This window comes from Hylobates moloch, unplaced genomic scaffold, assembly GCF_009828535.3.
Source record: "Hylobates moloch isolate HMO894 unplaced genomic scaffold, HMol_V3 SCAFFOLD_8, whole genome shotgun sequence".
NCBI classification, from domain to species: domain Eukaryota; kingdom Metazoa; phylum Chordata; class Mammalia; order Primates; family Hylobatidae; genus Hylobates; species Hylobates moloch.
Window position 1 is genome coordinate 100323394 of NW_026652283.1, and position 16080 is coordinate 100339473.

Sequence of the window (16080 nt, forward strand, 5' to 3'; positions counted from 1 at the left end):
TGAGCCACTGCGCCCAGCTGATCCTAGACTTTTCAACACCTCAACCTGCTCAGTTTCCAAAGTGATTAATTCAATCATCTCACTCGCTGACAACAAATTTAAAAGATGGGTAGATGTACTCTATTATACTTTCCCCTTCTTGCTGATTGGAACAGAACACTATCTTTGCCATGAAATGGAAGTCAAATGATGGAGAAAGCAGAGTGCCAAAACAGAATGGGTCTGGGCTCTTAATAACTGTAGAGACATCGGACCAGCCCTGGATATAATATCAAGATATTTGAGACAGAAACTGTATGTAAACTACTCCCATTTCAGCTCTAGGCCCAGTGAAACTCGATTCTAATTTGCTGATCTCACTATAAATTCCTGGTCGTTAGTTCAAGTGGTTACCCAGCACTGGTTGGCATACTTACCGTTTCTCTAAGTTCACTTTCCCACTCTCCACAACCAACCTTTACTGACTTCAAGGACCTGACCTTTCTTTCTCCCCATCTCCTACCCTTTCTTATTCCATATTAAATGTGCACTTCATGCTTCCTAAAAATCAGAATTGATATTGTCATCAAATATACAACTGACCTAAATCTTTACTCATCTTTTCTTTTTCCGTCTAACAACCTTGGAATAAGTGAGGCTTCTTCTAGCAGAGGCCACTCCCTGTATGGGTATCCAGATACTAACATTTCTACCACCTCAGTTATCTCCTCCTACTTGCATTTTCAGCCTCTCCCTCTCTGCTAGATTTCTGAAAACAGCATTTTAATTTTCCCTAATTGGTCTCAAGCAAAGGAAAGAAGAACTCCCTGAATGCACCTTCATTTCTACTGACCGTTCTCTCTTCCTTGCATATTCAACTGCTTTTAAATATTATCTACACACACCTATGATGACTTTCTCATCTGCCATTAACGGGACACTTTTTTACTCAGAACCTTGAGAACATAGTTCTCGATAAGAAAACATGCACTTGAAATTTTTTAGAAAACCATTTAAAACAGCCCTTGTGTTAATGCTGATATCAAAAAATGAAAGGTCACAAACATCCTCCAATGGACCTCTTAAAAAATCTTAAACTTACTTGACCTTGTGTGATCATATTTCTCTTGATTCTTGTGACAACAAATTCTCCTGGCTTTTTTCCTATCTCTCAGTCCAGTCATTTTTCATTTCCTTTGCCAACTCAGCTCTTTATACTTTGAAACCTTCAAATCCTTAACCTCCTCAGTAACTTTCTGTATGGTGATCCACTCCCTGAAATGACCGTTCCTCTTTTCTTTGCAAGGTTAACTTTTCTTCATCCTCCAGGTGTCACTGAAATATTACTGCCTCAAAAAGAACTTGGATGTTAAAACTGTTTGCCACATTGTCTTTTAATGTTTCTGTCTTTTGTAATTAGATATTCATTTCTGATATTGTCTCCGCCAAGGTTTATATTCTCCCACAAACTCTATAAGGTCAGGGTTCGTGTCAGTTTATTCATCATTCTTTTTGAGTAGCCTGACACATGGGAGAGGTTCTATAAGTACGTGTGGAAAGAATGAATGAACAACTTAGGATGATGGAAAGTGCATTATTATAAGGCAAGTACAGAGAAAAGAGAAGGGATTTTCCTTAGGTATACTAGTGTTTTATTCATTTTCCATTGCTTTCTGAATCAAAAGTCAAGAAACATGATTGAGCAGTGAATGGATTCAGAATTCTCTGTAATTTCCACTCAATTTTTCTGTAAAACCAAGACTGATCTAAAAATAAAGTTAATTAATTTTTTAAAAGAAAGGCACCACAGCTTAGTAGTGAAGAGCATGGGCTATAGAGTCACACAGTCTAGGTTTCAATTCCAGCTCTGTCATTTAGGAGCTTTGTGACTTCAGGCAAGTTCCTTAAACTCTCCCTGAGAGTAGGAACATTTTAGTTTTATTTTGCTTTGTTTTAATGTTGTTCCTGCTGTATCCATACACTGAGAACTATACCCAGCACATAGTATGAACTCAATAAACAGATGGCTCTCATTATTTTGAGGTATGTTCCTTCAATACCTACTTTATTGAAAGTTTTTAACATGAAGGGTGTTGAATTTTATTGAAAGCCTTTTCTGTATCTATTGAGATAATCATGTGGTTTTTGTCTTTAGTTCTGTATACGTGATGAATCACACTTACTGATTTGCATATGTTGAACCAATCTTGCATCCTGGGGATGAAGCCTATTTGATCATGGTAGATTAGCTTTTTGATGTGTTGCTGGATTCAGTTTGCAAATATTTTGTTGAGGATTTTTGTATCGATGTTATTCAAAGGTATTGGCCTGAAGTTTTCATTTTTTGTTGTGTCTCAGCCAGGTTTTGGTATCAGGATGATGCTAGCCTTATAGGATGAGCTGAAAAGGAGTTCCTCTTCTCAAATTTTTGGGAATAGTTTCTGTAGGACTTATACCACCTTTTCTTTGTACGTCTGATAGAATTCAGCTGTGAATCCATCAGGTCACGGGCTTTTTTTTTGGTTGCTAGGCTATTTATTACTGATTCAATTTCAGAGCTGATTATTGGTCTATGCAGGGAGTCAATTTCTTCCTGGCTCAGTCTTGGGAGGGTGTATGTGTCTCGGAATTTATCCATCTCTTCTAAGTTTTCTAGTTTTTGTGCGTAAAGGTGTTCGCAGTAGTTTCTGATGGTTGTTTTCATTTCTGTGGTGTCAGTAGTATCATTCCCTTCAAAATTCTAATTGTGTTTATTTGGAATTTCTGGGGTTTTTTTGTTTTCTTTATTAGTATAGCTAGTGGCCTATTTTATTTATTTTTTTTTTTCTCAAAAAACCAACTTCTGGATTCATTGATCTTTTGATTTCTGAGACAAAGTCTTGCTCTTGTCACCCCAGGCTGGAGTGCAATGATACAATCTTGGCTCACTGCAACCTGTGTCTCCCAGGTTCAAGCAATTCTCCTGCCTCAGGCTACCAAATAGCTGGGATTACAGGTGCCTGCTACCACACCTGGCTAATTTTTGTATTTTTAGTAGAGATAGGGTTTCACCATGTTGGCCAGGCTGGTCTTGAACTCCTAACATCAGGTGACCCCCCTGCCTCAGCCTCCCAAAGTACCAGAATTACAGGTGTGAGCCACCGTGCCTGGCCTGATTTTTATTTTTATTTCTCACCTTCTGCTAGCTTTGGGGCTGGTTTGTTCCTGCTTCTCTAATTCTTTCAGTTATGAAGTTAGGTTGTTAACGTGAGATCTTTCTAACAGTTTAATATGCTTATTTAGTGCTAGGAATTTCCCTTTTAACATTGCCTTAGCTGTGTCCTAGAGATTCTAGTATGTTGTAATCTTTTTGTCACAATTCATTTTTATTAACAGAAAATACTTATCCAAGTCTCAAAATTGTCATACTTGAAGGTGCTAATTTAAAAAATGAATTTTAAATAATCACTTAAGAATCCTGCTTTGACTAAGACAATGAAATGTGGCTAAAAAAACGTATTCAGCATCATTTGCTCATAGGTCTCTCAGAATTTGTTCTTAAAGTTTCTGGAACTTTTCTGTCTGTAAAGTACAGGAATTACCAAGCTACATGAGAAAGCTTCTCTGGGACAGGCAATGGGTTGTTAAGCAGTCATCATAAAGAAATCAATGTACATTGCATATGGTGGCTTGGACAACAAAACCATCCCTTCCCCTCTGTGGTAGCTCAAGAGAGACATGCTTCTAAGAACTGAGGTATGAGGAGTCTCAGACTGTTATTTGCTGTTAGAATCAGTCTTACTGGCAATAACGGTAAATCTCTGGCATAGATGCTACTGGTCCTTAATGTCCTGTGATTTTAGTAAATTCAGTAAATAGGTTGGATCTACTTCAATTTATTCAGAAATGAAACATGTTTAACTAGGTTCACTGGCAGAGTAAGAGTATGTTGATTTAGTATTCTTATAAAATATGTATAATATGTAGGTATATCATAGTCATACTAAGAATACTACATTATTTAAACCAATATCTATTTTAACACTATGTTTATAATTAAAAACAGCTGATGAAACTAAATCCAAAGGTATGACAAATAAGACTCAGCTCTGTGCTGCTTAAAGATCTTTTAAAAAGCATGTGCCCATAAAGCCATTCAAGGAGAAGAGGAAGGAGACCCCCTTCTTGTCATTCTTTTTTTTTTTTTTTTTTCTGAGACAGTCTCACTCTGTCGCCCAGGCTGGAATGCAGTGGCACAATCTCGGCTCACTGCAACCTCCGCCTCCCGGGTTCAAGCAATTCCCCTGCCTTGGCCTCCCGAGTAGCTGGGATTACAGGTGCCCACTACCGCACCCAGCTAATTTTTGTATTTTTAGTAGAGACAGGGTTTCCCCATGTTGGTCAGGCTGGTCTCGAACTCCTGACCTCATGCGATCTGCTCGCTTTGGCCTCCCAAAGTGCTGGGATTACAGGCGTGAGCCACCACGCCTAGCCCTCGTCATTCTTACTGTAGAATTCCTATTAGGCCTGGGTCAGAAATTAGCACTACTAAATACTTCAGGAAAGTCCAGAGTGTTAAAAAGTCTTTTATGCAAAAGAACGTCTTTCTGCATCAGTGAATAGTAGTAGTACTGATCAGAATTTCCTAATAACATAAAAACAAAGGCAAGTCTGTACATTTTATCAGATGTCAAAGTAATGGGAGGTGGACTATTATGTCAACCTTAGCCAGAGCTCCTGCTGGCTTCTTCCTATATACTATTCACCAATTCGAGTAAAGTGGACCTTGTGAGAGAATAGTGTTTGATGGCCAGGACCTCTTTTGGGCATTTCTTCTTAAGTGGAATACACAACGGCTAAGGGAGTAGGGGAGGTAATACAGGGAATCTACTCTTTCCAACTCAAAAGGACTTGATGAAGCCCAGGTATGCATTCAGGAAGCCCATGGGATCCTCTAGCTGTGGATCGTGGCTAATGTGGTCATCCAGAATCGACATCATGGACCGCGACAGCATTTTCCTGTACAGCTCGAAAAACTCTGGGTAGGGATTTACAGAATCCAATGGCTCATAGATAAAATCCATGAGGGTAGTTTCAGAGGCAAGAGCTCCCACTCAGTGTCTTCTAAACGTCTTTCTCTGATTGATGATGTACCATAAGAGACTGACAATGAATAAGTTCCCATCATTGCTGCAGCTGTGGGATGGGACTGCCCACATGTACCATCCCACAGCTCACTCTCAGAGGGCCAAGCACATGGCCCAAAGACTGGAGTGAGACATCGAGAATACAAAGAAGTTCATCAGCCACGTGACGATGGGTGACAGCACACCTCCATGTGTGCTTCTCCTTTGGAGAAGGAGTGGACGGTGATTCTCAGGAAAGATACCTCCATTTGACAGATGGATACTCTTTACGGTAAGCCTACCAGATTGATTCTGCTTGTACTGGTAGAGGAGCTCCTGAGCAACAATATCTCCATAGTCATGAGACAAAAGGTTGGTCCTGTGGTTCTGGAGCCCCAGATGCCACAAAAGCACTTCCATAATGCTGGCCTGTTCAAATATGGAATAGTGATGTGGTTGTGGATTGTCACTGAAGTCAAAGCCTAAGAAATCAAGCACAAGCACTTGATGAAACCTCAAGGTCAGACCTTCCCAAATCTTGTACCAATCATAGCTGGATGTTGGATATCTCCAGACTTCCAACCACACCCACAGAGTCTTGGTAGAATATATGCAGTCCTTCGTAAGTGAAAAATTTGCCTGAAGACTTCCAAGAGTGAAGGGACAGGGAGACCTGAGGGGGTGGGATCTGCAGGTATGCAGCAAGTAGGCACGTAGCCAACAGCTCCACTTGGACCCACCACACCCTCATCCTGATTCAGGTAAGACCTGGGCTGCAGGACTCCATGTTTGGGGGAACCGGTTGTGCATGCTAGTATATTGTATTTTATATTGTATTTTTGTTCTCATTACTTTCAAAGAACTTCCTGATTTCTGCCTTAATTTCATTATTTACCCAAAAGTCACTCAGCAGCATATTGTTTAATTTCCACGTAATTATTTGGTTTTGAGCAATTTTCAGTCTCGACTTCTATTTTTATTGTGCTGTGGTCCTAGAGTGTGTTTGATATGATTTTGGTTCTTTTTACATTTGTCGAGGATTGTTTTATGTTCAATTATGTGGTTAATTTTAGAGTACATGCCATGTGGTGATTAGGAGAATGTATATTGTGTTGTTTTTGGATGAAGAGTTCTGTAAAGGTCACAGCCAGCAGTACACTGAATAGGCAAAAACTAGCATCATTCTTGAAAACCAGCACAAGACAAGGATGCCCTCTCACATCACTTCTATTCAACACAGTATTGAAAGTCCTAGCCAGAGCAATCAGGCAAGAGAAAGAAATAAAGGGCATCCAAATAGAAAGAGAGGAAGTCAAACTATCCCTGTTTGCAAATGACATGATTTTCTATCTAGAAAACCCCATAGTCTCAGCCCAAAAGCTCCTCCTGCTGAAAAACAACTTCAGCAAAGTTACAGGATACAAAATCAATGCACAAAAATCACTAGCATTCCTATACACCAGCAAGAGCCAAACTGAAAGCCAAATCAGAAAGGCAATCTCATTCACAATTGCCACACGCACACAAAAATACCTAGGAATACAGCTAACCGGGGAGGTAAAAAATCTCTACAATGAGAATTAGAAAAGATTTCTCAAAGAAATCAGAGAAGTCACAAACAAATGGGAAAACATCCCATGCTCATGGATAGAAAGAATCAGTATCATTAAAATAGCTATACTGTCCAAAGCCATTTACAGATTCAATGCTATTCCTATCAAACTACCAGTGACATTCTTCACAGAACTATAAAAAATTATTTTAGAATTCATATGAAACCAAAAAAAGCCTGAATAGCCAAGGCAATCCTAATCAAAAGGAACAAAGCTGGAGGCATCAAGTTACCCACCTTCAAACTATACTACAATAACCAAAAGAGCATGGAATTGGTACACAAACAGGCACATAGACCAATGGAATAGAATAGAGAGCCCAGAAATAAGGCTGCACATGTAGGATCATCCTGTCTTCAACAAAGCTGACACAAACAAGCAATGGGGAAAAGACTCCGTGTTCAATAAATGGTGCTGGAATAACTGGCTAGCCATATGCAGAAGATTGAAGCTGGAGCCCTTCCTTAAACCATATACAAAAATCAACTCAAGATGGATTAAAGGCTGGGTGCAGAGGCTCATGCCTGTAATCCCAGCACTTTGGGAGGCTGAGGAGGGTGGATCACTTGTGGTCAGGAGTTCAAGACCCATCTGGCCAACATGGTGAAACCCTGTCTCCACTAAAAATACACAAATTAGGTGTGCATGATAGCAGGTACCTGTAATCCCAGCTACTCAGGAGGCTGAGGTATGAGAATTGTTTGAGCCTGGGAGGTGGAAGGTGTAGTGAGCTGAGATAGCGCTGCTGCACTCCAGCCTGGGTGGCAGAGTGAGACTCTATCTCAAAAAAATAAAAAAATAAAAAAAGATGGATTAAAGATTTAAATGTAAAACTCCAAATTATAAAATCCCTGTAAGACAATCTAGGCAATACTGTCCTAGACATAGAAACAAAGATTTCATTTCTAATATACCAAAAGCAATTGCAACAAAAGCAAAAATTGACAAGTAGGATCTGATTAAACTTAAGAGCTTCTATACTGCAAAAGGATATCAACAGAGTAAAGAGACAACACTCAGAATGGGAGAAAATATTTCTAATCTATGCATCTGACAAAGGTCTAACATCCAGCATCTGTAAAAAATAAATTTACAAGAGAAAAACAAACAGTTCCATTAAAAAGTGGGCAAAGGACATGAACAGACACTTCTTGAAATAAAACATAGATGTAGCCAACAAACATATGAAAAAAAGCTCAGTATCACTGGTCATTAGAGAAATGCAAATCAAAACCACAATGTGATACCATCTCACTCCAGTTATAATGGCTACTATTAAAAAGTCAAAAAATAATAGATGCTGGCGAGATTGTGGAGAAAAGGGAACACTTAAACACTGTTGGTAGGAGTGTAAATTAGTTCAATCATTGTGGAAAGCAGTATAGTGATTCCTCAAAGGGCTAAAAGCAGAACTAGCATTCATCCAGTGATTCCATTACTGGGTATATACCCAGAAAAATATAAATCATTCTAAAATAAAGACACATGCCGAAGAATGTTCATTACAGCACTATTCACAACAGCAAATAAATGGAATCAACCGAAATGCAACCAATGACAGATCCACTAAAGAAAATGTGGTATATATACACGATGGAATACTATGCAGCCATAAATAAGAATGAGATCATGCCTTTTGCGGGAACATGGATAGAGCTGGAGGCTGTTATCATTAGCAAACTAACACAGGAACAGAAAACCAAATACCACATGTTCTCACTTATAAGTGGGAGCTAAATGGGAAAAACTTACGAACACAAAGCACAAAAAAACAGACACAAGGGTCTGCTTGAGCAGGGAGAGTGGAAAGAGGGAGAAGAGCAGAAAAAAGATAACTATTGGGTACTAAGCTTACTACTTGGGTGATGAAATAATATGTACAACGAACCCTTGTGACATGTGTTTACCTATTTAACAAACCTTCACATATACCTCCAAACTCAAAAGTTAAAAGAAATAAGTAAAATAACATTTATATATACTGAATTATTAAAAAAAACTCACTGAATATATAAATGAATACACTTTTTAAAAAATCAACAAACAGGTCAAGTTTTGCAACACAATTTTGTTGCAAAATTGAGAGCTCCTTGTTTATACAACTCACATCATTTCTTCATTTGTCAGATGGACAGCTAGCCTCTATGGCATCAGTACCCTTTGCTTTTATCTTAATATTTTCTCCAGTTCATGTTCTCAGTGTTTCAATTTTTTTCTCCTTAAATCCAACAATGCAGATTTCCACATTCACCTAGAGTTTTCATCAAGAAGGTACTTCTTGTGAATAAAAATGGAAAAACATCTTTTATGTCTTTATGGACAACTTTAACAGTTCAACCTACTTATGTTTATTGTGATTGAGTGAAACAATAAACTGACAAACACCAGCTGAGAGTGAATCACTGAGAACAAGTCTCCAACTTTCAGAAATTCTCAATCCATCCCAACTTAATATTTCTCAGGGAAGATAATTTACTGGCATTGTCTAGTAATTTCATATGTTTAACTCCCAGGAGTGCAAAGGAAAATAATTAATGTCTGTCTCTGGAAATTAGAAGGAATGGGATAGCTAATATACAGGAGTTTGCCAAGACCAAAAACATGTTCCACAAAACTTGGCAAAGGAATCAAACTTGGCAAAGAAATCAAAACATTCTTACTATGCAGGTTGGGATCATGTTGAATTCATGTCAACAAATCATAGTTCTTTAAGGTCTAGCTCAGCAAATTTATGTTGTTTAAGAAAGAAAAGCAGTGTGCTACAGAGGTCCAGCTATATTAAATGCCTTAAGCTTCGTGCAGCACGTGGTGAACATTTGTCCCGGTATTTCAAAGTTGAACAAGGTTTTTCAAGATTCTGCTCCTAAATTATACATAAATCAAACAACCAGAGGAGGATACAATTCATTCTATTTTAAAATTTAACTCTTTTTTTGGAAGAAAAATAAAATCAGTACAATTACTATAAGCTGCTAGCCTTATTTATCATCAACATCATTATCAACAAATACTTGTTGACTATATGTTATGTGCTGGGCATTTTGCTAACCTCTGAAGACTCAGAAATATAATTTTTATCTATACTGCACCTGGTCTGTACCTAAAAATTATAAAATATAGTTGAAAGAAACGCAGCTAGCACTTGTCTATCAAGTCAGAGAGTCATGCAGTCATTCTGTCATCATTCATTCATTTTATAGTTCCTCCTATTTGCCAACCACTCTACACAGTGCTGGACATGTAGAAGTAAACAGAACAGATATGGTCTCAGCTTTCCTGGTGCTAGATATTCTACTCTATATTGTGTAAGTATTAACTCACTTGCTTTATTTAAGACTCAAGGTTATAACTATGAAGAAACCAGAAAACTGAGGCTTAAAGGAATGTTGGCTAAATAATGAATATATATAAATTCAGATGTATCCTATTTCTTTTATTTAGGGTTTCAAGTAATAATGAGAAAATAAAAGCAATGTGAGAAGAAAGGAAACTTATCTAACACTGTTGACTGGATAACATAGCAGCTATACACTTACTAAAGCAGCTAAAAAAGCTAAATATTCTTTCCCCCACCCAGCCACCCTAGCAGCTAGAAGTGGCCAGATGACACATTCTTTTATTTGTTTATTTATTTATTTGAGACGGAGTCTCGCTCTGTCGCCCAGGCTGGAGTGCAGTGGCGCGATCTCGGCTCACTGCAAGCTCTGCCTCCCGGGTTCACGCCATTCTCCTGCCTCAGCCTCCCGAGTAGCTGGGACCACAGGCGCCTGCCACCGCGCCCGGCTAATTTTTTTGTATTTTTAGTAGAGACAGGATGTTAGCCAGGATGGTCTCGATGTCCTGACCTCATGATCCGCCCTCCTCAGCCTCCCAAAGTGCTGGGATTACAGGCGTGAGCCGCTGCACCTGGCCGACACACTCCTTCCTAATAAAATACAGCAGAAGTCTGGAAAGGATCTCTGACAGTGTTCTGCGTTTCCAATGAATAGAACAGGAGCAGTAGACAAAGCTATTTTCCCTTCATCTTTCCCTGGACACAGATGAAGGTAGAGCAGTCCCTATGTCATAAACAGAAAACTAAGATATTAAAGATAGAAAGCCCTTAGATGACATCATCAATCCCCTGCATCAGGCTTGTTCTACCTATCCTTCTACTTTTTGTTACATGAAATTTAAAAAAAAAGAAAGAAAACTTATTTGAAATACATGTTTACTTCTCCATAATCTATTGTTGTGTAACTTATAGTCCCAAAACTTAATGGCTTTAGTTGCCATTAATTAACACGTGACCAGCAATTTGGGCTGAGTTCAGCTGGTGGTTCTTCTGCTTGTCTTGCCTTGGTTTGTTCATATGGCTTTCCTCAACTGGCAGTTCAACTGAGGCTTGATGGTACAAAATGCCCTACCTTCTTGTCTGGAGGTTAGTGGTAGCTGTCAGTTGGGATATGTGTCTTCAGCATTTTAGCCTGGGCTTCTTCACATGGTGCCAATGCTACAAGAGAGCTGGTCACAATACACCAGTCCTATTTGAGCCTTTGCTTGTGTCGTATTTGTTAATGTATTATTGACTAATGCAAGTCATAAGGCCAAGTTTGGAGTAAACACAGGAGTGAGCTACACAAGCATGTGAAGACAGGGAGGTGTGACACATTGGGAACAATTACTCTAATAATCTACCACTTATATTAATGTTATTTACCTCCTTCTCTTTAACCAATTTTTATGTCCTACATAACAAATGAGTGCAAATTCTGAAAGTACTCTACCTCAAATATGACCTATTTTCTTTATTCTGAATTATCTTTAGATATTTCAAATTTTATTTTCTCATATGTCTGTGGACTAGACCATATACATCTATTTTACTATTTGATAATGTGGCTAAGATATGTAAAATGAAGAGGAAATCCTATTGTCTGCAGAGTTACTGATCAGTGAGGACCTCTTTTTTTGAGCTGCTTGCAGTTTTGAGCTGCTTGCAGGTAGCATCTCATTATAGATAGCTGAGATAGAATAACAATGGACAACAGCAAGTAAAACTGCCCAAGATTTGGAGATCAGATACAAATTGCAGTAAGTGGGTCAAGACATATAAGCAATTGCTTAATAGCACTGTCTCTATTGCATTAATAATGGGTAAAAATTAATCCTGTTATGTAAATATAAACAATTCGTATTGTAGTGTCATTATTTAATTGTGTACTTTAAAGGAGATAAATGAAATTTCATACGTACATTTAACTAATAGAAATTCTACATTCTGGGACACATTTAAAAAATATATCAGTGACTTGTTCAGCCATCATTCACTCATTGAGCGTATGACTCAGAGTCAGGTAAGTCAAAAGATATAAATCTTCCACGGCTTAGCTTACGCTGGGGTGAAAGTGACATTCAAAGCATGAAGGTCTTGAAATTACAGAGGATTTTTTTAAAAGAGGAAATATGTTGGGGTGAGATTTTTTTCACTTACACTCTAACTTTAGGATGCCTGTGTAAAATGTAATTCCAATGTGAAAACATGTACAGAATTATAGTTATCACCAAAGTGTTCTAAAATTCCCCTGGATTTTATTTAGAACAAAAGCCATTTTTCCCTAAATATATCACATGATTCTCTGTAAAACAGATATTTTAGCAGCCAGGATGTTGTTAGTGCCATTACTACCATTAACTTTACTTTCAAGCCAAACGCATTTATTTTGTGAGGAGTAAGAAGGGGTAATTAAAGATGAACATGGAGAAAGCATCTTACTGCGAACCCTTTTCCTAGCATTCAATTAAAAACATTGGAAATGCAGGGAACAATACCCATACAACTCCTTAACCATATAAAAAGAGACATACTACATCTGTCTCACACAAATGCTAATTTTTAGCCCCTGTGGCAAGGTCTGTGATTGGCTCCATATGTTTCTACAATAACAGACGTATTAAGATTCTTATGGTTCCATTTCTTTTACCCAGCTTGTCTTCCTCCCAGCCTCTAGCTGTGCATCTTCTAAATTCTCTGGCCTCCAAGAAGCAAGTACAAGAGATGGTTCAGTTTCTCAGATATAATTTCCTTCTCTTTCTCTCTAAAACCAATAACACGGTCGGTTTTCCAGACATTATAGGGTAAAAAGAGACTTTAAATTTGTTTCTGAGAGTATTTAAATTGGCCAGGGAGTCACTTTTGAATGTGTGCTAATATTCAGACTGACTTTCTAAATAACTTCTTTTCAAAGTCTGACAAGCAGATATTAATGATTGCCTCTCAGTCTGAAACTTCCAAGTTAATAATTTTACCATTTAAGAATTTATATGCAATCACAGTAAACACAATTAAAAAGTTAACGGAAAGTGTTTTTCAAAATGGCTCTAATTTCCATCAATAGAGTATAACCACTGGCCAGATGAAAAATCACTTTCCAATACAATGTATGGGCAAATATCATTTTTCCAAGACAATCCGTTTTCTTCAAATTGTTTATCAAAAAGTTACTGAAATTCACACATCTGCCTATTCAACATTAGAAGAAAATTATATTTTGTTTAATGTCATATGTAAGCATGATAAAGTTTGAATAGTGGAAGATAAAGCAAAAGACCCAAAGAAAAATCTCTATCACAAGTATGACTAATTTCATTACTCTTATTTTTATTTACAAAGTGTTTTCAGAAGAAAGGAGAAGCTGTTGAAACTGCTGTAAACTTTTTAAAAAGAAACATTAAGGTAATATAATACGGCTGTTCCCAAAGCAAGAAAAATATCTCCCCTGAAGAACAAGAAACAAAATTGTCTTTTTAATTTTGTATCTAATAGAACTTGGTTGAATTAACTCAAGCTTCAGGTGCCCTTGCCTGAAAACTGAGCAATTGGTAAATAAGTCTAATGGAGACTTAGGAAATCTGTGCCAGAAATAAGATGCTCAACTCATCTAAGATTGTGTAAGAGCACATTTTTTAAAAAACATTTGGCAAATTGAAAGGACATGAAGAGATGGTGAGACTTCCTACAACACTCTGGATGAAATACAAAATTAAAGGAGAGACAAATTCTATTCAGTTATAGAGAATAGGGATATAAGGACTTTCCTTTTAACTCACATTTTTGTTTCTCATACAATGATAAAAAGTACAAATTATTGCCTAGGTTTGGCATGACATTCAAATCAGTGTGAACTATTTCCCATGTTCAAACCCCACAAAAAATGTTTAGCTTCTGACCATAAACTTGTGCAGGTACTGCCGGCTAATTTTTGTAAGGATACAGAAAATGGGTTTTGTGAGTGTATAATTTCATTTAATTGATTTATCTATTTTAATTGATATGTAACATCTGTACATATTTTCCCTATACATGTGATAATTTGATACATCTGTAAAATCAAATTGGGGTAGTTAGGATATCCATCACCTTAAATATTTATCTTTTCTTTATGCTAGGAACATTTGATTATTCTCTTCCAGCTATTTTTAAATGTCCAATAGATTAATGTTAACTATATCACCCTATTGATCTATCAAATGTTATTTATAATAAAGCTTGGTAATGGAAGGATTTTACAAATGCATTACTTTCTACAATGTACTAATTGACTATATTATAGATGATGAAAACTATACATACAGTTATTTTGATTGCCTGTATATAATCAACTAATATTCCTCTCTCTCTCCCTCAAATGCATGTTAATACACACTGAACAAACATATACATATCTACACATACACTTTTTTCTTCTCACAATATCAGATGAATTTAAGTCTTCTTGCTCAATTACACTTGATTCCCTGAAGCATGGAAAATATGACAATGGTGCATAGGACCAACAGGTTTCATCTCACCTGCTAATTCTCTTTCATTGATAGTGCTGTCTGGAGCAAGAATATGAGAAAGATTTGTAGGTCAGCAAAAAAGAGTACAATAATCAATTGGTAATGGCTTCTATGTTAAGGCATGAGTAGCTAGATATTTACTATTCATTTTAGATGATCTCCCTCTCAATGTTCTGTGCTACAAGACACACAGAAATCCAGATTTCAGAAGAAAAACTGTCAACTAACCAAAAGTAACAGGAGTTGGGTCTCTGGGGGTGTTCAGTGTTTTATGTTAAGAAGTGGAGATATATGGGAAAGCAGGAATGTCCCATCAAGACAATTCAATCAGTAGCTGCATCATTCAGTTAAATGTTTATTAGCTCAATTCATCACAGTTAAACCTTTTAGACAGGGCACAGTTAGTTAGCACTGGGAAGTCCATTGTTATCACTGGAAGCAAGTGCACAAGAGGGGGTCAGTCAATACCTACAAAGAAGCACACTTTTCTTTTCTACAGATAATGAATCTAAGAACCATCTCTATGCCCGACAGGCATGGTAGCATTCAAAAGAAGCAATTCTAACCAGGGGTTAGGCATGGTCATCAGAGCTCCTTACATTTCCTACAGAGCCTATACTCTTACTAAAGAGCTTAATTTCAAGGTTCCAAGCTCTTACACAATCCTAAAAATCGTCTTCCATAAAAAGGAGAAATAGGGACCCTCCACTACTTTGTCTGTTTCTCTAGTACTTTGTAGGGTTCTCCACATAGAAGGTTGACAGCCTTCTATGGCTTTCTTTGGAGGCCACCTGTATCGAGAAACTCTTACAGAAAGTTAGCTATCTATGCTGTTCCTTGAAGGGAAAGGAATGACAACTAGAAAATAAGGTACATAAAATTTCAAACTCCATAAGCTGTTAACAAGTTGTAAGTTTTGTTGTTGATATTTAGGAAAGTTACAGACTGGTAATAACTTTGTTTTGAATCTCAAAGCTATTAAATATTGCCATATCAAGAAACTAAGTTGTAGCAGCAGTGAGTGGATTCTTTAGATATGAAATTCTAATCCTCATAATAAAAATAACCTGGACAGAACAAAGGGGGTTGGGAATTCAAACTCTGTTTAACATTCCTTATAGTTGCTACACAGGTTTGTACACTGGTGGCATGCTTACTGTACTTAGCTTAAAATACATAAAATATATTTGAAGAGGACAATGGTTATAAAGCATCCAACTTCAGTGTTTGGCCTATAGTGAGTATGCAATAAATAACAGCCACAAGGGCAGAAGTTAAACCGGATATTCATAGCATTGCCTAAACGAGAGCTGCCCAGTGAGCTATTTAATTCCTCAACCGAGTTCTGATGTCATACAAATTTATGCCAGAAATCAAGTTCAATTTCTGTGACATAATCTAGCCTTTTAAGTTTTTTGTTTGTTTGTGCTTGGTTTGGTTGTATTTTTTAGATTATCTTATTCTTTCTACGTCTGTACCTAGAATAATTTTCCCTTCACTTTGTGAACTTCTTGTCCACCATTAAGGACTAAAAGCTAGACCGTGCTTCCTCCAAAAAGCCT

General features: G+C 37.4%; 1 protein-coding gene and 1 pseudogene across 2 annotated transcripts in view; both read right to left on the reverse strand.

The window, feature by feature from the left end:
• RBMS3 (RNA binding motif single stranded interacting protein 3) overlaps positions 1–16080 on the reverse strand; it is a 1191227-nt gene that overhangs the window by 919774 nt on the left and 255373 nt on the right. The gene's annotated exons all lie outside the window — the stretch shown is intronic.
• LOC116473714 (mesoderm-specific transcript homolog protein-like) lies at positions 4860–5835 on the reverse strand (annotated as a pseudogene).